The sequence below is a fragment of the Grus americana genome, chromosome 1 (assembly GCF_028858705.1).
Source record: "Grus americana isolate bGruAme1 chromosome 1, bGruAme1.mat, whole genome shotgun sequence".
In the NCBI taxonomy this organism is placed as follows: domain Eukaryota; kingdom Metazoa; phylum Chordata; class Aves; order Gruiformes; family Gruidae; genus Grus; species Grus americana.
In genome coordinates, this window is record NC_072852.1 from 177864201 (window position 1) to 177886808 (window position 22608).

General features: G+C 38.7%; 1 long non-coding RNA gene across 1 annotated transcript in view; it reads right to left on the reverse strand.

The window, feature by feature from the left end:
- The window catches only part of LOC129210591 (uncharacterized), a 77688-nt gene extending 55823 nt beyond the window's left edge, over window positions 1-21865 (reverse strand). Inside the window, exons 1-3 of the long non-coding RNA XR_008578586.1 lie at window positions 21738-21865; window positions 11794-11860; window positions 10038-10124 (exon numbers count right to left, since the gene is read on the reverse strand). This is a non-coding gene — a long non-coding RNA (uncharacterized LOC129210591). The remainder of the gene's footprint in view (window positions 1-10037; window positions 10125-11793; window positions 11861-21737) is intronic.
- Between the last annotated feature and the right edge of the window lie 743 nt (window positions 21866-22608).

Below are 22608 nucleotides of genomic sequence, written 5' to 3' on the forward strand. Positions count from 1 at the left end.
TTTTTGAACAGAAAGTTGCTGCCAATCAGCCTTAAAATAAGCTTAAAAATCTTCCTACTTGTATGACTGTCAGTTAAACTGCTTATAATACTTGATGGCAGGTTTTTACTATGAAATTAGAAAAACATGGGATGATGATGTACTAGTAAGCACAGGACATAATTATAATGACAGTACGTGTTACCATAAATGCTAGGGTATACTATCAAACACAAAAATCCAGGGCAAGAGCTTAAGAAGGAAAGATTTAGAGTATATTCTTTTCTTAAATAATGTACTTTCTTAAATGTAATACACATTTCTTATGATCGCTGTAGAGGAAGTTATTCTCTAAAGGAATTTGAATATGTAAGAGATGGTGGTTAAAGACTTGCTGACACTGGAGAAAATCTGAGCTCAAGGATCGGGTGGAAAAAGAGTAAGGAGAATAGTGCAAGAAGGGAATGAATTGGGTATGAAGGTTAGAGCAGAAAATTGGGGGCAATTAGTCTAGAACACTGTGGAGAGGCCATTGTTCCTGGCTGGGACGTTTGCTGAGACTGCAAATCACATATTTATTTATTTCTGCTGAACTAGCGTTGTAAGTAATAAAGTGCTGCAAGGGCACAGACCAAGAACAGTAACATAATTCATTTGAAATTAAGTCACAGCAACCAGCTTATAGATAAATGGATAAAGAGCTATATATTCTCCTGGCATAAATTGGGTGCAACGTCATTGGAGTCAATGGAATTGTGTCATTTTACATCAGGGGAGAATTTGTTCTACAACACAAGCAATAGTTTTGGCAGTTATGTCCCATTTTCAGTAACACCAAAGCTACAGAAAAATCCCATTTGCAGCTTCTTGTTGATCTGTCTAGTAGTTTTGTCTAACGGCTGGAAGGCTCCCCCAAGAATTAAAAAAGAAATCCATTTCCCTGCTGGTGACATCCAAAGACAAAGGTATAGAATGCAATTCTGACACTATTTACACCTAGAGGTTTCACTGAGCTCAACAGCACCATTTTATGATACAGGTATTTGGTACATTGTTTCCTATAGTTCTTTGCCATTTAAATGTCTGAATATTTGTGTAGTAATAAATACAAAATCTGCATAAATGTAGATTCTTTGACACCTTCAGCACTGACATTTCCTCCATACAGAGCTTGATCAGTAAAGATACAAGCTGGGACAACTTGTCTGGATTGAATATTTAAACAGTTTTATTCCATAAGGAAATTTCCATTTTGTTTTTTTTCTTTAGGCATTTAGAAATTATGTTGCAACTTACAGCAATAATAATTCTTTATTTCACAAAATGCAGAATTTTACAGATATCTCAAAACACTTCAAAAATTAATTGAAATACTTGTCTCTGCAGAGGCATTGCAATTCTTTCTTGGTCGTATTTTGTTATGTATTTGTTTCTTTCTTGTTATCATTTTTTGTTATTGTTCATTCTGATATTTTTCAGGTGAAGAAAGAAACTAAATCTCTTTGAGAAGACAGATGGATCTAAGAGCAGCATAAGCCTTACTAAGAATATGCCTTTTATTCTAAAATATTTCTATGCTTTAAATTCATGTTTCTGACAGCTCATGGAATCCAATAGGAAAACAGAAGTGGCTTTTACCAAAAGGGAAAGCTTTGTTCCAGAAGGTATTAGTCATTTCCTAAATATTGCTACATATTTCTTCATGATCTTTCAACAAGCTACATGGACTTCTGAGAATCTTGTACACTCTCTCTTTAAATTTCTTCTTCAGTCTACTTAAATACAGATAAAATAGGAAGAAAATAAGAAATTGTCATTGTCAATGCTGCTTGGATCACAGTCAGCTACTTATAGTTATGACAAGCACCTTTTCATCTTCTTAGTAAACAAGAAGTCTTAAATTGAGGCAGTCCATACCATGATGTGTAACGTTAATGACAGGACAAGAGCTTACACTGGAGCCTTGCGGAATCTGTAAACTTTAAGAAAAAATGTAGCCTGCAGTGCTGAAGAATTCACGACAAATTTAGACTGTGTGCTACTGATCTGCCATAAACATATTTTGGTGCTGGAAAGTACTGTGACTGTGTTTCTGCCATGCTAGGCTACATATATAAAGGGACTTGCACACCCAGCACCGACATTGTGGCTTTACTATGTTGCTCAGAAGCCCTGCTAGCCTGCCACCAGCATCTGTAGGCAACTGGAGACCCTTTATTCCCTGTCCAATGATCTCCATAATAGAGGTCTTGATGCTACCACAGAGCTTTGTGCCTATGCCCTGGTAAGGCTGTTAAACGGCTGGTCTCACCAGGGACTTCCAGTATGGTCAACTCTCTTATGTGTTTGAACAGCATCACACAAAGCACTTTTATCCAGTATCTTAGTAGTCTCCTAGGACAGACACTCTGAGAACTGAATCCTCACCTTTAACCTCGGCCTCCTTTGAGAAGAGTACTCTATTACTATATTGAGAGTGGCTGGGACTTTTCTGTAGGCTTTCTTGTTGTTCAGTTTTTATTTGTCAGGTTTTGCGTAGCAGTGTGTAAAAGAGGTGTCTCAGGCTCTTATGTAAGAGAATTTTTGTGTCAGAGAAATAATTGTGTCTTCTTGAGGAAGGGGTTGAGGTCCTACCCTTCTCTATCCTCAGTATTTTCAAAGAGCTTGACTATTTCATGTGAATCCCTGTTCAGCTTGCAAGTTTCTGTCACACCTCACTTTCCCCATGCATTGAAAAAGGAGAAAATATAGTTTGTGTGCAGAGCTCTCAGAAGTTAGGCATTGCAGTACTTAAATTCTTCTCCAGATCCCTATCAATCTCCCTGATGACCTGGGAAAGAAGGAAATCGTGCTGCATTTATATCCAGCACAGCATCTGAATTTCAACACATTACTATAATTACAGTTAGGTACATAGAGATGCAGATTCAAGGGATCCATTTCTGATGGCCTCACATCCACACAAAGAGCCAAGTAAAATGTCATAGCTACGCAGAATAAGCTTCCTCTTTAGCAGTGACCAATACACAGTATTTGTAAACATTAAAACATTTTATTTTCAGTCCTTCTCCAGGTAATAATGTTTTTCAAAGTATTAGAGTAAATTCACCCTATTGAAATATGATAAAAACAGTGGAGTTTTACTAGGAATGTATTTGATTTGGTAACAACAACAACAACAAAACAACAACTTTTATCTATGTTTGATTCATATCAAAGAATCCAAACTCCTTTATAAACAAAGGAATGAGTTCAGATGCTAATGAAATGCAGTCACCCATAGGTGAAATGAAGAAGATTTCCTCTTTTTTTAAAAAAAAAAAAAATGTGCATAACTGTTCAACACTGGTAGTGGAAAAGAATCTCTCAGATGAGAGAAATTGTCTGCAACTGATTTTTTTTTTTTCTTTTTACTCCCTTGAACACAGCAAAACATGTTGTGAAGTTTCAGGGTGAACTACAGCCAGTTTTAGAAAAGAAGAAAGGCTAAATTAGGCCCTTAACACCTAAACGAATGTATGAGAAAAATGACTTACAAAACCACTGATCACTAATTGTCTCAGCTAGGTTGAGAGCTGCTTGATGAGCCACTTACTCGGGTAGGGATCCGGGACTGCTTTTAACAGAGGTATATGCAAGGAAAGAAAAGGCAGTCTCACGATGAAAGGGTTTAAGATGTCAATAAAGCACATGTTTACAGCAGTAACACTAAGCAGTTAACTGTGATTCACGGTTTTAAAAGCAGAAGTCATTTAGCTTGCTAATTACAATAACAGCTGCAAAATTGAAGAATTCTTCAACTATTTATGAGGTATGAAGACAAAGCGGGGAGACAAAGCATTAGAACATTTGAGATCTGACTGTTAAGGGTTTTCCTATTAAAACAGTCTCATCTGAGTCCAGCAGAGTCCCACGAAAGGGATTTTAGAAGTATTCTCAGTCTTTCCTGCTCAATCCCTGTGCTGCATTATATTTTTAGATGCTTCTGGTCCTTCAATTGATTGTTTTAGCACATTGGCTGGGTGTTCGGCGTGTGAGAGGCCTCGACTGGATATTGTGAATTGAATTCTTATATGCCTGCAGAAAGTTTGATTCAATGAAATAGCAAGTCCTTTCACAGGAAGGCAAGGCCACAAAGCACAGATTTCTCAAACAATTCATCTGAGTTGTGGCTTCTGACCCCTTCTTTTCTGCTGATACCACAACCATGAGAAAGTGGGCTGTGACCTACGCCACAATTCCTGGTGGTCCATACCCAGGTCTATTTCCTCCTACTTTATTTTCTGAAATTCACTGTTTCTCTTCCATTTCCGCTACAGATGTGAATCTGTTTGCAATCAGAATATATTATACTATATAACATAGTAGAAAAACACCTGGTTCTGTGGTGGGATATATATACATCTGGTCATGCCCTACAAATATGCCAAGGATGATCTGCACGCAGCTTATGCTTAACAGGAATTTGAAAAATTCCCTGTATCTTTTGGCAGCAAGGGGGTTAGATTTCTTTCTGAGGAAACTATAAAAGGGACTTTACTCTGTTTTTTGAGGCACATCCAGATAGAAGAAACTAGGAAAGTTACTCTCTGCATAAGGAAGCAACAGTTAAATACACAGGGAAGGAACTTGAAGATGTTTTTACATAAAGTTGATCTGAGTCGATCTCACAGGATTGCAAGTTATATTAAAAAGCAGTGCAGGGAAATGAAAGCCAAAGCACAATATCCATCAAAGTAGTGTAGGAAAGTATATAAACAGCCCTTTGATAGCTGTCAAGCGTTGGATGCCACTGCAATGGCACTGGCACTACATACAATAAAATCCTGTCGTGGTCAGCCATCTCACACTAAGTGGTACTGTGCATGCTGTGCTATCCTTAGCAGAACCAAATAAGTCTCCCTCCGGACCCTTGTTCTTCTTACTCCCGCTATGAGAAAGATTTCCAGGGGGAGCACGTGACAGAAGCTGCTCCTACAACCGTCTGGACAACACCTGGCAGTTGCTGTTCTGTGGACTAAGTCAGGGAAAGAGGCAGCTGGCAGATGCTCCCTCAGTGCCTGGGCAAGAGCACCTGGAAATCGGGTTTCACTCAATACATCACCTGTTGCCTATCTGCCATCCTAGCATGGTTCTCCTGACAGCAATTAACTCTTGTGCCTCAGGAACGAGGACTATAATGAAATCCACCATAGCAAACAGTCTTTGTCCTTTCATTTTGCATCCTCCTTGGTGAAACATTTTGGGTAGGAAGGGCCCCTCTGTTGGACTTCCTTTTGTGTCCTGTATCTATCTTTTTTTTGCCCACTGGCCAGCCTATCTGCGTGAATAAAATCCACATTAAATATGCAATGGTTAGTGGAGATGTACTGGAGAACTTGCCACTAAATAATGTCATTTAGCTAATTAAGTTAGACTGCTAATAAAGCTAATGATAGAAACAATAGTTTTGGCAACAAGAGCCGGGAACTGTGGAGGAGAATGTCATTGCCGCTTGGATCATATTCACCTTTTAAAGTGCCATTTTGACGTTCATAAAGCAAGAACTGCTTGGTGGAAAAAGAGAGTGCTTTCAGAGCTGCATAGATCAGTAAAACTACAGAATCAGGGGATAAAAAAGGCTGTTTAAGATTCTGGGTGTCTCTCATGCCAAACTCTGCGTTCTCCAGAGAGCTCAGAAGCTCACAGCCGGCGTCTTCTGGAAACGTGTCACCTTCGGCTGCTATTGATCAGCAGCTACCTACTGTTGTGCTGGAGATTCAGCTCACCAGCAACAAAGTACTGTCGGCACCAAGGGTGTTTCACAACAGTGCGCAGAGCTTTTTGATGACTAAAGATATCTTTGAATAAGGTCAGAAATTACTCAGTGATAACATGTTTTCATGTTATCTGTGAAAGCATCACCATGGCTCAGTTGACAGAGGTGAGAGACTTCTCCAAAACACTGAGAAATAATCACATAAGCTATCTTGGTTTTTTTAATACTGAAGAAAAGAGCTTCTTTCTCTTGCTTTTATCTTCATTTTTATTAAACTGAACTTGCACTATTTCACTTAAGTTTTATGTAATAATACTGTGTGAAAAGTGATTTATTTTTAATGTATCAGCAAAATATTTCCCAAAGGTGGTCTTTTTAAAGTACAAAAAATGCAAGTGTATAATAATTTCTATTAAAAAATGAAAATCATTAAACCTGTGCAAAAAAGAACCAAAGTTATGACAAATGGGATGCGCACAAGTCACCAAAGTACAAACACGCACATCAATTCAGTTTACAGTCTAGTCAATCTATGGACTTTCTGCCTAACTCCTTTCCTGGAAATCTGTGGACTGTAAGACTTTGCAGTATGTTCCCTCTTCAATTCAAGTTCCGAAGCTTGGCTACAAGAAACTATTATTTTTTGGTATACTCAGTGGAGGGGGAAACCTGTGCAGGTTGCATCTGCCTGTTCTTCTCTGCCACCCCCCAAGTCCTCTGTCTGGCAGTAGAAAAGTCCTTTTGAGACCATCACTTATACTCAAGCGGAAGAAATCCTTCATGCTTTGAGTAATCTGACTCGTTTCCTTGAGGAATCCCTTACAAACCCACACATCTCCACAAAAAGAGTGGTAAAGAGGGGGCTGTAGAAAAAAAAATGTTGAAGTCAGGAAAGAGGACACCATTACTAGATATAAGCAGTAAGAGGATGCAGAGGTACTTCATCTTAGGCCAGAATTGCAATGGAATAGATTATCTTATCCATTTATTGTGGAATTTTCAGAAGGATGTATCAACATGGACCTGATTCTCTTTTGTCTACGTTTCTGTAGTTATTTCCCATGTGGTTTCCTCCGACATTTACAAAAAATCACATTCAAATTAGAATATTGTGTGCATGGTCATTATCTAACTGGTTATACTTAGCTCTGGGAAGAGCACTATTTTTATTTCCTATCAGCCTCATTTTTGTGACCAGCGAATGACTGACTTCCTTTTGCTTTTACAAGGGTATTTGCGCTTTTATTCACATTTCTAACTTTCCAATGACAATTAGGAACGGTTGGATAAAATTTACGTCAATGTCAGGCTATATAATAGTATACAATTAGTGGAGGTGTTTGTGCTTGAGAGCACGCAGCTGTGGGAAACCAGGGAACGGGGGGTAAGGTTCTTAAAGTCTAAGGCCCAGTCTTAAACATACGCTGTATATTTACTGTAACGGGGGAAACACTGAGTTATTTACAAAAGCTGGAAAGCTCGGCTGTCTGCTATTACAGGAGGCAATGTTCGGCAGGCTTAATAAAAAGGTGTGCCCTTCAGACTGCTCTCCGTTTGTCCTATCATCATGTCTTTTTTCCATCTTCTGCCTTATAACATTTTCTATGCCTTGTAAACTGATAGGAATTCATTCCTCAGTGGTCATACACAGAGGTTAATAAGCTCCCAGCAGAAGCTGACTTGGCACTAGAGAAGAAATACTCTCCCTTACATCCAGTTCAGAAATGTTACCTTCATATCCCCTTCCCTGTTTTGGGAAACCGTACTGACACTAAGTCTTTTTCCACCTCGGTTATTCTGGACGTAGAGCGGCAACGCAGCAAGTTTTTCCTCTTGTCCTGTAGCTGAGAGGCTGTTCGTTGTGCAAATTGCTGGTCAGTGTGATGTGACACTGAGTCAGCCAGAGCCATGAGGTAGGCGTACCGACATTATTCCTTACGTCAAACCACAAAACAGGGCTTCGAGCGTTAAAAATAGTCCTTCTTTAGGTCACAGGGTAGGACAAGGTAACTATTACAATAGAGAAAAATAAGATGTTGTGGGGGAAACGGCTCAAACCGTTTGAAAACAAATCTCTCCTCTCCCCTATCCGCTGCGCCCGTCCTTCCTCCTGACCTTGCTCTCCATCCAGCAGTTTCACCGTGGATTGCAGCAGACTGCCCCTGACCGTCTCAGAAACTTTCCTTCCCGTCACCTCCGTGTCCGCGCTCTCCGCTTTCTCGCCGGCTCGCGCGCCAGCTGCAGGCACCCTGCCTGCTCCACCCTGCGCTTGCCAAGGCTTTTCCCGCAAAGCCTCTAAGCTCGCTCTCAGAGAAAATCGCCATCATCTCCCTTCTCCCTTCAGAGGGTGCAAAATCCAGGACAAAACAAAGCAGCAGCTTTTGACCTTGCTGTCCGGCGCAGCCTTTCAACAAAACACGCTGTGCACGGAAACTGTGAACAAACAACTAACTCGGGCTGTTTAACTTGTCACAGTGACAGGGCGGTGAACGGTAGGAAAGGCTAAAAGAATTTAAGAGATTATTGGAGGACAAGCACCTAATCCTATGTGTATTTCTCCTACATTTCTTACATCGTAAAATGTCATTCGCTTGTGTAGCCAGGCAGCAGAGAACTTGCTTGTTTAAGAAGAACAGATCAGGAAGGTACTGAGGATTTTTATTACTCAGAGAGATTCCTTCTAAGGTGATAAAAGAACATAGTTATCTATACTGGCACAAACAGCAAGGTGTCTCTGCCTTGTAATATTAGAACCAAAATATGACACTTTCTGCGCCTTAAATTCCATTTTTTTTTTATCCTCGGAAGACGTGCACAAATTCCACTATAAAATAAATAGAGTTTTGCACCGAGTGTTGAGAATGTTAGAGGTTAAAAATATTCTCTGCCTCCTGCCTCATCCGTGCCCTGCCGTCGCTATATATTTTCATACATATGCAAGTTTATGCTGTAAAATGTTCCCAGCAAGAGTTTGCCGTTAAAAATGCTATGCATTATACCTGATAAAATGCCGAGATAAAATGGAATTACAAAAAGCTGTGAAATACACCTCGGACAGTGTACGATGCTGTGCCAGGAAATGTACCTCACAGGAGACTACGAAACCTGTAACCTAAAGCATGGCACCAGTCAATCTGTGAGGAAAACTAATATGCGTGATGCCTAGGTTTCGGGTACTCAGTGAGCATATTCACATGATAAGGCTTTTTATCATTTCGATGTGCTGCACCAGAAGGGAAAGGATAAAAAGTACACTGTCACCAGTTTGGAATGAGGTCTGTAGCAGTCTGCTGGAAAGAAAGTGGACCATAAATGGGAGAAAGGGAGATGTGTAAATAGGCAAGGCTCTCTGCAAAAAAAACACCTGGAAGAATGAAGACAATTGCTGTCGTTGTTTTTTTGGGGTTTTTTGCTACGGATTTTTTCAATTATAATCCTCAAAGGATTTTGAGATAGTAATTAATGTAAATGTTGAAATATCCTCAATTTGTCTTATTTTCATTTTTTTACTCCTTGCAATTTAATACAATAATATGAGCAATGTTGAAGGACTTTTCCCCTTTTCCGTTCTTCCAGACTCTCAGTTCCTTAAACAGTCATGAAAGCACCAAAAGAAATATTAAGCCCTGTAATTTTTCTAGTCTGCCATTCTTCCAACCCTCAGTTTTTTAAAGTTACAGAATTCCTTCTTTCGCCATTCTGACAAAGTTATGAATATAAAAATAAACCCTAATGGCAAAAATAGGGTAGGAAGAGAAAGGACAAGTAATATATAAAAAAAAAAAAATTAAATACCTTATCTAAATTACCTGCTGTTAAAAAAAATATGTATACATGTATTTTTTGCTTGCGTCTTTTATTCTAGTTTGATCTTTGCAGCATCAAAAAAACCCCTGCAATATACCATTTATTTATATTTTTGGCTTTGTGCGAATGTTTCTCTGCTTTTCAATAAACTCCACTCATAACATGTAAATATCTGTGGCAAAGACCATCCCCCTGGAGTGATACAGGATGCATTGCTAAGCAACATTTTTTGAGTTTGCTTTGGTTTTGTTCTTTTGTTCTCTCTCGGAGTTCTTTTCGTCATTTGCTTTCTTACCATATGAACGCAGAGGGAAGTTTCATGAGGGCTTCTTTCTGCAAATAATATGCACGCAGCTAGGTAAAGACTTCAGATTTCAGATAGCCCGTGCAGAAGATCATAACATTTATTAAATAACTTTGAATCTGATGTTCAGAAGCAGAATCCCACTGGAATGTGGGAATACAAAACCAGAGTATTTCCAGTCTAGATTACCATTACTCTCTGGGTGCACGGGTCTGCTGCAGGCTCAAATCCACAGCAGAAAATGATGAACTCTTCCACTTTTTTTTTGGCATGTTCCTTAAAAAAAAAAAAAACCACAGAAAAAGAAATGTGCAAGCTGCTTCTGAAGCCACCACTTGAGAATATGAAGCTTTTCAGCTCCTCAAATCACATTGTGTCTTCCTGCCTTGCTCTTCTATTGAGACCTGCATTTTTGTTGATGCCAGTGTTAGGTATGACAGTTTCAAATGAGTTTACAACTGACCAGTAGCAGTCAGAAATTGTAAGTTTCCAGATGTTCATGACAAAATGCATCTCTACAGACAAGGAAATCTTATATTGGTATGGTACCTGCAGCTCCAAGGCAACCTTGACATAAATTTTCAGGAAACATATTCCTGCCATTGCTGGCTGTGCTATCCTATCAATTCAGTGTGATTATCTAGTCCAATACCAGGAATCCACATTTAATAGATGGTTCCAGCAGCAATCCTCTGACACCATCAGCTAAAGCTTGTTCTTGCTATCTTCTTTACCCTGATCTTTATTGCTGTCTGCAAGAGAGCTTCCTAGTTCCGTAAACTGGTATGCAAGGGCAGGTATTTGTTTCATAAACTCCTGCTGTTTCTCAACTGTTTGTCAGTGCAATGGAGGATTTTCAATACAGCATGTAATTAACTATTACTGAGCAAGTAAAAACAGGAGCCAGAAGTGTTTGTTGTTGGAGTGTAGCAGAGAAAAATGTGATTTGTCAGGGTTGTTCCTTCCTACAGTTTTTAAATTGCACCATGTCTCTCCCAAAAGTGAATTCATGAAAGTCTATGGTATTTTTTACCAGTGATCTCTACTTGTGGAAGAGGAAATGCCTGGCCGTCCTCCAGAAAAATAAACCCTCTATGAACAACAACCCCCCCCAACATTGCATATAACAAGGCAGTGCTGCAGATGATTATAGGACACTTAGGCATGGTGATGCACAAATAATTCATGGACATCCCTGTCCATTTTTATACAAATATTCATTTGTAATGAGCTAACAAAACTCATTTTGGGCAAAAGTTACATCAAGAATTTTCCTTTGAGGTTTCACACTTGGGGTAATTGTATTTGTGTGATATTTTCCACTGAGCACAGAAACCATTTTTTGCAAGCACTGAAACTATTTGGTGGGGACAGCCTCAGACACTCTGGCAGTGTCTTTAACACTGAACTATATCGTCCTCTACAGACACCGGAGGTCAAGGCTTTAGGCCACTGACAACGTGACAACTGTACAACTTCAATTTTAATTATGCCAAACTTACATAGATGCTGCTCTCTTTCTCTTTTTGTTTCCTAATTTATATCCTCCCTCTTGGTGTTGCCTCTGTTTCTGCCTCATTCTTGGCCTTCCTGACTACAGCCCTTTCTTGTCAGAATACTCCCACATCTTTTGCTACCTAGTGCTTCCTAAATGTCTATCATCTCTACAGCTAAATTGCATAAAGCATTACTTTGCTACAAAAAAAAAAAAAAATCTACTGCAAGGGATTGCATTTTCCTATTTGATGCTCCTGTGGACCTTTTCCATTTCCCCAGCTATCTCTGGATAGGAAGCCCAGCTGTTTGCTTTTTTCACTTCTTTCATTAGAGTTCACACTTTACCTCCAGACACTCTGCTAGAGCAACTGTCTTCCTACACCTAAACCCTCTGGAGATGTAGAAACATTAGTGATCATGTTAGAAGTACCAACGTGCAGAAACTTACCCTGTATTGCGTATGCTGCCTCTCGAGTTCTGCACAGGGAGCAGTCAGTCGCACAGTGATCCGCCGTCTGAAAATAAAAGAGAGTAGATGAGATAAGAAAGGTTCTGTGCAACTGCAGGAACATGTTTGTTTTCTCCTTATAAATGCATTTACCAGGCAAACATCCAAATGCAGCGGAGTTCTGCCTGACGAAGCACCTGTCCCTGCGGGGACACGGTTGCTGTCTCTTCGGGAGGCAGCTCTGGATGCTGTGCACTTCCCCCAGCCCCGCCACCTCTGTCCCTCGGAAGTGGGTGCACAATCGGCCCTGCGGGCCCTTCCTCACCTCAGAAAGCAAGGTCTTTTGATTACGTGAATGGGTTTGAAATAGCATTTTTTATTGTTTTAATTACTGTTACTACTGTTACTTCATCACAAAGATGATTACAGTCCTACCATCCTTGTCGCCAAACTTTATGAGAGAGTCACTAGAATAGGAAAAGCATCATCTGACAGGCATCCTCTTTCCTTTAGCTTCATTCCTGCGAGGGTCTGCAACTTTTCTTGTCAGGCAATAACGCGCTGGATGCAGTAGTGTTTTTAATTACCACAGTCACCGTTCTAATACTATCATTACTCCCATAATATGTGCTCATATAAATATAAGTTTATTGTTGAATGCAAGTGATGTCAACCTTCAAAATGGATGGTCACTTTAATTATAACAGAATTATAAAAGAAAAATTGCTTTTTAGCTAGCATTATCCTGTCAGAGATTTTATCTGTAACTAGTTAACTTGATAGCTTTACTGAAACTTTATTATAATTAAATTCCTGTATCATGTAACTGTCTTGTTTGATTTTATTTCATATTACAGTTTTTAATTCATTTAATTAACATTATAGCCTCATTAAGCAATGGTATGTTTTTAATGCAGCTCATTTGTAAAACAGATATTACGTTACATCCTAATGGACCCATTGCACTCAAGTTCTATACAGATTGCACTCTTGCCTGACCCATGACTGAAATTAGACACAGCCTTAGATATTTCAATTCTTGCAAAATAATATGAAACTGTGACAAGCAGGAGTGGGATAACACATGAAATTTAGAAGTCCTTCTTTGCCAAAGCAGGGGTAGCAGAGAGTTGCAGGATGTGAAGATGTTTGTGGTCTAGACAGAAAAAAAACACAGCTTCAAATAAGGCAAACAATAACACTTGTCCCAGCAATTTCTTATTTACATATACGTTTTCTGTTTGGGTGGGTGGGTTTGTTTGGGGTTTTTTTTAACTCAAAAAGGTCTGATAAAGATTTTTGCCCAGAAAATGGGGGAACTGAATTATAAAAAAAGGGGAAGGAAGACCTGTATAACTCATCACCTGTTGATGGATTGAGGTTTTGTTAATTGTTGCCACTCACTGCATCTAAGGTTGGAAATGGAAATCTCTTAGTAATGTCAAGTTGTCAATGTAAGATGACATTCAAAATGTGTCTCTCTTTTCAGTCCTTTCAAAGAGATTGTTTCCTACCATAGCTCCCATACTATTGTTTCATGAGTTAACAATTATTATTTGCTGGTTTTAATTAGATTTTTAAAATATTTTTTATAAATTTCTTAGTGCAATTTGAATTACATTATATTAAGCACAAATAACTAAAGGCAATTATTTGAATATGCACTGGTCAAAACTACATGATATTACAAATTATTCCCTTATTTTCTATTATGGCAATTTTACATAATATTTTGTCACCTTAATTGAACTAAACCAAAGATTCACAGTAATAGTGGATGTTAGCTTAATTTCTTTAAACACCTGTGATTAAATGAACAGCCTTAAGGCATCCAAGTATTTTGTTGTGACAGTGTATTAGGCTTTCTGGTGTCCTGAAAGCAGAGTGTATTCAATAATACCTCTTTTTTTTTTTTTTTTTTTTTTTAAAAAAGGATAATTACTATGGCAACTGTCTAGCTTCATGCTTTCACTTTGCTTGTCAAAATCTTTGTAGAAGAGATGGTTTGTCGATGACATGCAGTACTTAAAAATATCCTCTAGATGACACTGTTTACTGCATTTAGAAGATGTGCAGGCGGTTATGAGAAATAGCTGTAAATTGAACGAAATACATTTGACAACTATTGTTTGAGCCTAAGCCTGCTCTCTTGACGTCAGTGGCCAAGATTTCAGCACTTTCAGTGTAAACAAGAAGAGCTTCTATATTTATCTATAAAACTAAACAAAAATCTTGTACTTTTCTTTCAACAGAAAGGACATCTCTTTAAAATACAATTAAAATCATTTTCATTGCATCTTAAGCTATAAAATGTACCATAGGCATGCTTCCTAACTACTGAAACTCCTTCTTACATACACACACACATACTTAATTATTCTGGATGGCTTTGTTTAAAAATGACACTGTATAAATATTAATCTTTTTTCCAACTATTCTTTGTTCCACGATCTACATTCATTGTAGCACAGTAAATTTGAGTTCATTAGATCAGTTACTGCTATTTAGATGTAAATTTCTTCAAGGAGGATTAATTACTCTCTAATTCTGATTTTTTTTAAAGTCAGGATAATGAAGACATTCTTTGACATTTGTCTGATTAAAAAAAAAAAAAAAAATAAAAATAAAAACAACCAGAAACTCCCCTTGTGCTTCTGTGTAACAGAATTTGCAGTAGATAAAATTTTGGAAAGTGTCTCGGTAATTTTTATGGGACTTGAGCTGGTAATTTAGGAAGCCGTTTAGTGGTTGTAACGTCCATGCTCAAGTTGTCTGTCCCCCACAGGGGCACCTTGGTTGTTTCTGGAATGCATGGGAAGAGTTAACATTTCCAGAGTGCTCTCCTTCAGAAATGAATGAGAGGCCACCCTTTCCTTTAAACCCATGAGAGAAGAAGGATCTGCGACTGCCATGCTTATTTACCCACGTGCACATGCAGAGCATGTGGCTGAACACGTTGGAGCAATGTTTTGAACAACTTTTCAGTTTGTCCCTTCCTACAAATTATATTAAAGAACAAGAGACCTCTGTTTAGGAAACTGAAAATAACTGTTAGTAGGCATGCTTTTTAATTACCCGTTACAGACCTCTTCGAAGTGGTAAATGAACCACCAAGTGCACTTGAATCACAGGCTGGAAATTCCTGACAGTTCTCCAAGGAAGCAAGAGAGCCGAGAAGATTTTTCCCTCTCTGCCCTGCGTGATTTGAGCCCGCACCACTCTCGCAGTAGCAGTGTCTTAACCTGAAACTCTGGTTATTCGTGGAGGGTCAGGGTTACTGGCACCACGCAGGATCTTTTCAATGACTCTTTCATGTAAGGGATGTAGGCAGTTCATGGAGTAGGGAATGTAAGCGTACACACGACCTGTCCCAGTAGGGCTTTAACTGTGATATCAAAGTAAACAGCACCATCAGGAGATACAGTCAAGATGTTCTTCTGAAAAGTAGGAGATGTGATTTTGAGTCGATAAAGACAGAAATTGAGTAAATGCCTTCTGGGCTAAAGACATATTAAAACCATTTAAATTTCATGGCTGTGTTTAAAAATAAGGTAGAACAATATGCACTGTGTTTTACACAAAGCTTGATTTTGTAGGCATGCATTGTTTTATTCAGTGAGAAGAGGAAAAGCATCTCATTTGTGGATCCCGATAGGGCTTGAGATATGTGTTGCTCAGACAGACCAAGACTAAGATGCTTTTGAGCAGCCACAAAAGTAAAAGTTCAGTATCTCAGAAATTTTAACTATGTAAATTGAAGCAAGCTGTGGAGAAACTTCCTCCAGTTTCATGGCATTTAAGTTCAGGCTTTTGGGATTGCATTCTGAGGTAGATGCCTATATTCTGCCCACAACTTAATTCCAACAACTGAGATCTTTTTCGATCTGTTTTTTGAAGCTTTGTTTTTTTAACCACATATCTTCTCAGTGGTCTTACAGTCTTACAGAAGATCCACTTCACATCAGAACAAGCAGTATCAGTGTTAATGAGAAAAGAATTTGTGACAGTATGCTTTAAATCAGAGCTGCCTTAGGGTTTATGGGAAAACTGACATAATCATTTGTAATGCTAACTTCATACGATTAAGGAAAGAATTATGAAAATGAGCCTCATGTCTGTATTTTGTGAGGATGATCTGTGTTTTCAACATTACTTCCTCTTAATAGTACTAAAAGGCATGCAGGTCCTGATCTTGAAATGAGTTCCAAGTATCTTAAAGCCTGTGTGCAGGCAGAGCACATTTCAGATTCAAGACCAATTTACTTTTTTCCCCCACTTTTAGGAAAACTGAAACATATGAGCTTCTGAAAGAGAACCAGTTAGGTTCAACTTCAGCAGCCTGATTGGAAGCTTACATCCGTTTAATAATAATAAAAAAATATACAGATATTGCTCTTCAGCTGTAGACGTGTCACTGCCAAAGACTGCCAAACTGGCAAGAGCTTTGGCTTTTGCATTATGACATTGTAGATTAAATGCTTCCAAGTGACCAATGGGGCTAGCTGAGGAATACCTGGGTAGTTGTTCTGTAGAGAAGGTATAGGGCACTGACCCATCACAGACCAAAGTGGGATAACAAACACTTTTATCAACGGAATGGAGATTTTTGCTCCTGTGCCAAGACTTCGATTCAAGGCCAAATACTTAATGGGGAAGAAAATTCAAGGCTTACAACTGCACTGGTTCTCTCGTAGTAGCATAGGTATGTGTACAGAGAAACATTCCTGCTATACCATCTGTAAAAAATATGTATCTCTAGGGCTAGCAGAGACAATTTCTTCATTCCTTTAAACGTAATCATGTTAATAAGAATTTCATAGTTTCTGGATTAAAAAAATTCTTATTTCTGTCAGTAATGAACAACATATTATTGTGCTGAATACAACTGGCTACTCTCATCGTATATCTTAAAGTCCTCCGGCACTCACGTTGTAAGAAAAAAAATCCTCTTCAACAAGATTCCCTGCATTTCTCAGTCAAGAATCAGCTGAACAGTAACGTAAGCCAAGCAATAGCTGAAGTTCACCTTTGAAATGACTAGTGTTCAGTATATGAAGTTTACTAAATTGTGCAGGTGTTTTGGGGGATTGACAGCAGTGCAGCAGTGGGGAAAAAAAGGTTTTGTAATTACTACTCCGCACCGGTATGATAATAGCATAGGCAGGGTGGATCTGGTTTTAGAGTGACTGACATACTTTGTAATGCCTGAAAGTAAAAGACCTCCCAATTACAGAAATGAGATAAACTTATAATTTTTGTATTACGCTTCCATGTGTCTTCTCCTAGCATCACATGCATTTCATTTGAGCTTTCAGTCCAAGAAAATGTGTAGGTTTCTTTTTTAATTGCACAAATTTACTGTCTTCAGTGACAAATAGTTTACATAGATAGACACTATACAGAAAAAGAATGGCTAAATAGGACTTTGAATAAATTTGAGTTACCGTTTTCCAAAATGTCCTATCTTGGAAACACGTATCTTCTGCTCATTGTAGGCCTGAGGTTTGCAAGCACAGATATAAGCTAATCACCCAGAAGGCCTTCAGTCTATCCAAGCTTTAGAAAGATAAAGGGGAAAGACAGAGATATGAAAGGGAATCTAAGCACTGATCCCTGTAAATACATCTGAAAATAACAACTTTCTGGCATATGTCAGAACAAACTTTGCCAGGAAAAAAACTATGATGCTTCCAAGCAATTCTTCATATTGCTTTTTTTCTGATTCTAATGTGTTGTCCCTGGGAGGAAGGATTTTCCTTGCTCACACAACCCACGTCTGCCCAAGCCCAGTTGCTGGGCGGAGGGAGACCAGTGCCCTGTGAGGCTTTGCTTTGCTGTGGACCACTGCGGCACCCTCCTGCCTTTGTTAGGACTAAAAGCAATCTAATCTACCTGTCTAGACAAGGCTTTGCTCTGGTCTGATCCCTCTCTTCGGTGCTGCTTGTGACATCCAGAAATTTGACAAGGAAAGCAATTATTGATTAGTCCGAGGTGTGTTTTGCTGTGATAATTGTCTAAGCATGACTGAGTGATGCCCCTATAGATAGGTGCTTACTTATTTCCTGAGGCATGTCGTCCTTAGAGTGACAGAAACATTGATAAGGAAGAGGACAAAATGACTAACTTTGATGGAGTTTGTGTTGAAACATCTGCCGCTTGTCAACATGGGAGGCAGAAGCAGTGATTTATTAGTAGTAAAAAAGGAAAACCAATGAAACTCTCCGTTTTATTCTTCCCCTTAACTATTTTCTGACTATGAATGCCCAGTAAGTTCCCATGAAGAGAAAGTATGGCTCCATTCTCTGTGCATTTTTACTTTGCTTACATTGCAACTTAGCACACACATGATAACGCATTATTTACTTTAAGGCTTTGAGTAACTTCTGCCTATTCAGGAGCCTGGACATTAAGTCACTGAATGGAACAATGAAAAGCTATGCAAAAGTCAAATTCTGGATTTAGGGTCTTCTGCATTCTTTTTCTCTTGTCCAGAATCAAAATATTTTTAGAACACTGAACAGAACATAAATGAATACGAAGATATTTGGTGACATTTCCTATTTCCTGAATGCATACCAAACACAGACCTGTAATTTTCCCCCCATTGTTTTAATGAGAGTAATTTCATTTGGATTAGTCCTTTCTTTCGGGTTCAGCTCTGCATGGGCACTCTGCAGAATTCTGGCGTCCACATCAAGAGGAGCTCTGAGAGGAATTAGCCTCCAGAAAGCCGAAATTACATCAAAGCACCTCCCCAGAACACAGTGGTATGTACAGAGTCGGGGTACTGCTGCCTATAGAGGGAAGCCACACACCTTCTCTTTTTCAGCTCTGGAGCACTGAAGAACAAAGGTTCTTTGAGAATCACAGCCATGCCACTGGGGCACGGAAAGGGGATGCGGTTCAGGAATCTGTGCTCTTCCCTTCAGTGCATGTGCACGGTAAATAGACGGGCATAATCTGCTCAATGACAGACCGTAGCTGTTGCAATATTGCTACAATTGTATTGCAGAACACACCACCCCAAAAGATAAAACCTCAAAACCTTAGATCCCTTGGTTTAACCTGAACGTTAAGAAAAGCAAAAGTGTTAGAAATAAGAAGCGATCATAACAGCACAATGCTTTTAAACAGAAATTAGTCATCTGTCTGCCTGCCTATCTGTAATTTAAAGAATGAAGCTATGTCTATGTCAAACGAGTATTTTTTTCCCCAGAGGACATAGAGTTTAATCAAGCTTCACTACCTCAGTAACCTTTTGTAAATGGTGAGGCATGATTGACATCAGAGTAGGACTGAAAAACAGAAGATATTTAGGTTCAAATCTGGATGTAAAGATGTCCATCTCACTAATGCAAGTTAGTGTGAGTATATATATTGATTTAAATGGAGCATTTTCTATTTTCTGTGCAAGCAAGGAGCAGGTCAGAAGTTGAAAGCAGAAAAACAAAGTAAATGCCTGAAGGAGGTCTCATTCCACGCTTTGGGTCTCATTCTGATCCAGTCAACACTGCATCAGCATAACTCCATCAATCAGATTTACATTACCGTTTTGATGGAAATGAAAATGCTTTAGTAAAGCTTTCTTCAGATATTGTTTTGTCTGAAAACCTTTAGACTCCCTTTCTTTTCCTGCCTTTTTCCTTCTCCCATTTTTAAACAATAAAGCATCAATAAGACATCAGGTTATTTGCAGGTCTTAGAATATTTTCACCTTACACAAAAGCACGCTGGTTGGAATTTGCTTCTGTATTCTGATTCATCAGCTACTTCCATCGTAATAAATAACATGAGGGTAGCAAAGAATAAAACATTTTTTTTCTCTTTTTGTGCCACATGCAATTACATCTCTTTTAAGTGGTCCAATAATTGCATTTTAAACGGCACTTGTTTATTATTCTCTTTTGCTATATCCAAATTGATTTTTATTGTTTTACTAAATAGTTACTAAAGCCCTGTGAGGGAGAAAAAACCCAACACTTTCAAGCAAACAATTCAAGTCTGTATGTTAATCTGTACCTTTAAATAAACAGCAATAATTAATGGGAGTTCGGCACCTTGCTGGATTGTACAGTGACAAGGATTAAACACTGGCACTGCAAAATGCCAGTTTTCAGCTTGTGCATTTGTAGACCCTTCAGAGCCATGAAGTGACATTTGCAATCTTTGTCAGTCAAAAAAAAATGGCATATTCTGTTAAATTTAGTTCTGCCATTCAAATGGAATAAAGGTCGTCACCTGCCCCTTTTGTGATTTGATTATCCAGGGACTGAGTTTATTTTCCTGAGGAAAGACACATTAAAAGGGCCCGATTCTGCAACTATTGCCCCATCTCAGCAGCTCGATTGACTTAAATTATTCATTGTTAACTGACTTAGCTATTGCTGTTTATTTAAGAGTACAGATTAATATATAGTGCTGAATTGTTTACTTAAGTGTTTTTCCTTTCCTAAAGCTCTCAGAACCTGTCTGAAAAACAATGAAATACATTTTGAAATTGTAAAAATGAGTATATTGAATAAATATAGTTTATAATTCAATTGCCTGGCTTTTTGAAATGCTGTAGTTATGTATGGTTTACATTGCACAAAATATTTTTATTGACTTCATTTGAACTACTTATGCAAATAAAGACTCCAGGTTCAATCCCTACACCCAAGAAGAGAAGAAAACTGAAGGAAGCTGCTGAAATCCAAACTATCAGGTATATAAAGTCTGGACAAAAGCAGCACGTTTGTAAGGACACGCAGAAAACAGTCCTCTCCAGATGCTGCTCCTACCTTGGTAGCATTCTCCTCTTGTCTTCATAGATTCCTTGAAGTTTTTGGGGGTTAGGAAGATAAGCATCACTTTTTGGCACCGGTACTTCTTGTAAGAACTGGATTTCCTGAGGTTACGCTGAGACCACACTGGGCAGAAGCCCGAGTCAAGGACAGAGCAATGCCAGTGCTAGTCTGGGCAGAGCAAATGCCTGGGAAAAGATCTCGGCAGAACCGGCAACCTGGCCTTGAATAATTCCTGCTGGAGATGGGACCGAGGCGGTATTTGCTAATGATTTAAGCAACAATTAAGAAACAAGGCCTCCAGGGATAATATTACAGATTGCTAAATAGCTAGCACATAACCTGCTATTTGAACACACAAGCAAATGTTTATAGCGCATTTTTTCACTATGCTGGACTGAAGGGGACGTGCCATAGGTGCACCATAGGTCCGCTTCCAGCGTTGCAGTGCGGTGGCATGAAGTAAAGGCGCTTGCTCATTAGCATATGAATCAGCTCTCCATAGAAAGTGGGAGAACTGCAGGAGAGGAAAAGCCATTTTGCTTTAATAATAACAGCCTGTAAGAGGCAATCCCAGGTACAAAATGATCAAGTGACCAGAGCCAGTTCAGTGAAGAATGATAGCATTTTATGCTCAACACTTCAAGATTAAAGTCTTTAGTTAGCTAAGCATAATGTGAATCAGTTTCATGTATAATGTATTGTGTGAGCCTGTAGCCAGTATGATACAATGTAAGCAATTCCATTTAGTGCAATTTGACTATAGCTAGTGCAGAATAATTGGAGTCAGTTCCTAGCATGCTAGAATTTGAGTCAAATATGATATGGAAAAGAATTTGATACATAATAATATGGAGGCAAAGATAACAAGCAATGATGTGGATGAATAGTTAATATGCTATAATACAGGAGTCATTTTAATAGGTTATGATGTGATTAGGAGTCCAGTGTTCTTATATGCAGACAAAAGCCTAATGCATCACAGTAAAGAAAGACTATTAAGGAGCAGTATATATAATAGTACATAGCTGCATTTGAGGAGAGCATAACATCAAAAACTGTAGTTTTCTCAAATACAAGAGCGAGCGAATAAACATTTACTGGAGGATAAAACATGGCTACGGAAGTGAACATGGGAAATGTTTCAGAGCAGTTCCTCACGTTTCAGAGGCGGCGTAATGCTGCGCTGGGCGATTCCAGCTCCTGCTCAGGAACTCAGCCCTTTCTGTTCTTTTTCTCCCATTATTAGAAGCCGTTGTGACAGTTGTAGCCCCTTTGGTACTCTGGGCCTCAATTTTACAATCTGTTGGGCAAACACTACGGTCTTGAAGACCTGCCTCTTCCATGAGGTTAATAATGTACGCTTAGTTAAAGAACTACAGCATTTTAAAGCAAGTGCATAAACATTAACATCATAGAACTGCATGTAAACATCTTCAGCTTTCTAAAATAACTTCAGAAAACAGCAAAAATATTCTATTATTGTGATTGTGACCACGTTGGGTTTAATTCCAACAGCCACTAGTTCATTGAAATTTGACTTTTTTTTTTCTCTTCCTAACTTTTCATGAGGTTAACCCTGTGTACATGAGCTCATTTATGAGCGTGTGCTAATCAGTTCTGACTACAAGTTAAAGTCATCCCTGAGCAAACAGAAAACTATTCAGCTTAGCAATAAAGTTAAATAATTATTACCAGGCTATGTGATGTGACTACAATGTGACATTGAAATGACTATGGTGTGATTAGAATAAGAATGTTATATGTCTGATGTTACTTGAATGAGGCTATAAAACGTCTGTGATGCCATACTGCTGTGATATGACTAGTGTCAGGAAAAATGTGTGCATTATTAACGCATACATAAACACGCCGTATTTCAGAAGCAGACTGCATTACACAGAATGCTAGTAGTTCTAATTATCTTCTTTATTAATGGCTGTTCTGCTTTGTATTTTAAAAGACGAAAGAATTGCATGCTTAATTCATTCACAGAATTCTTTCTCTAAGTGGTTTGGCAGCAAGGTTGCTC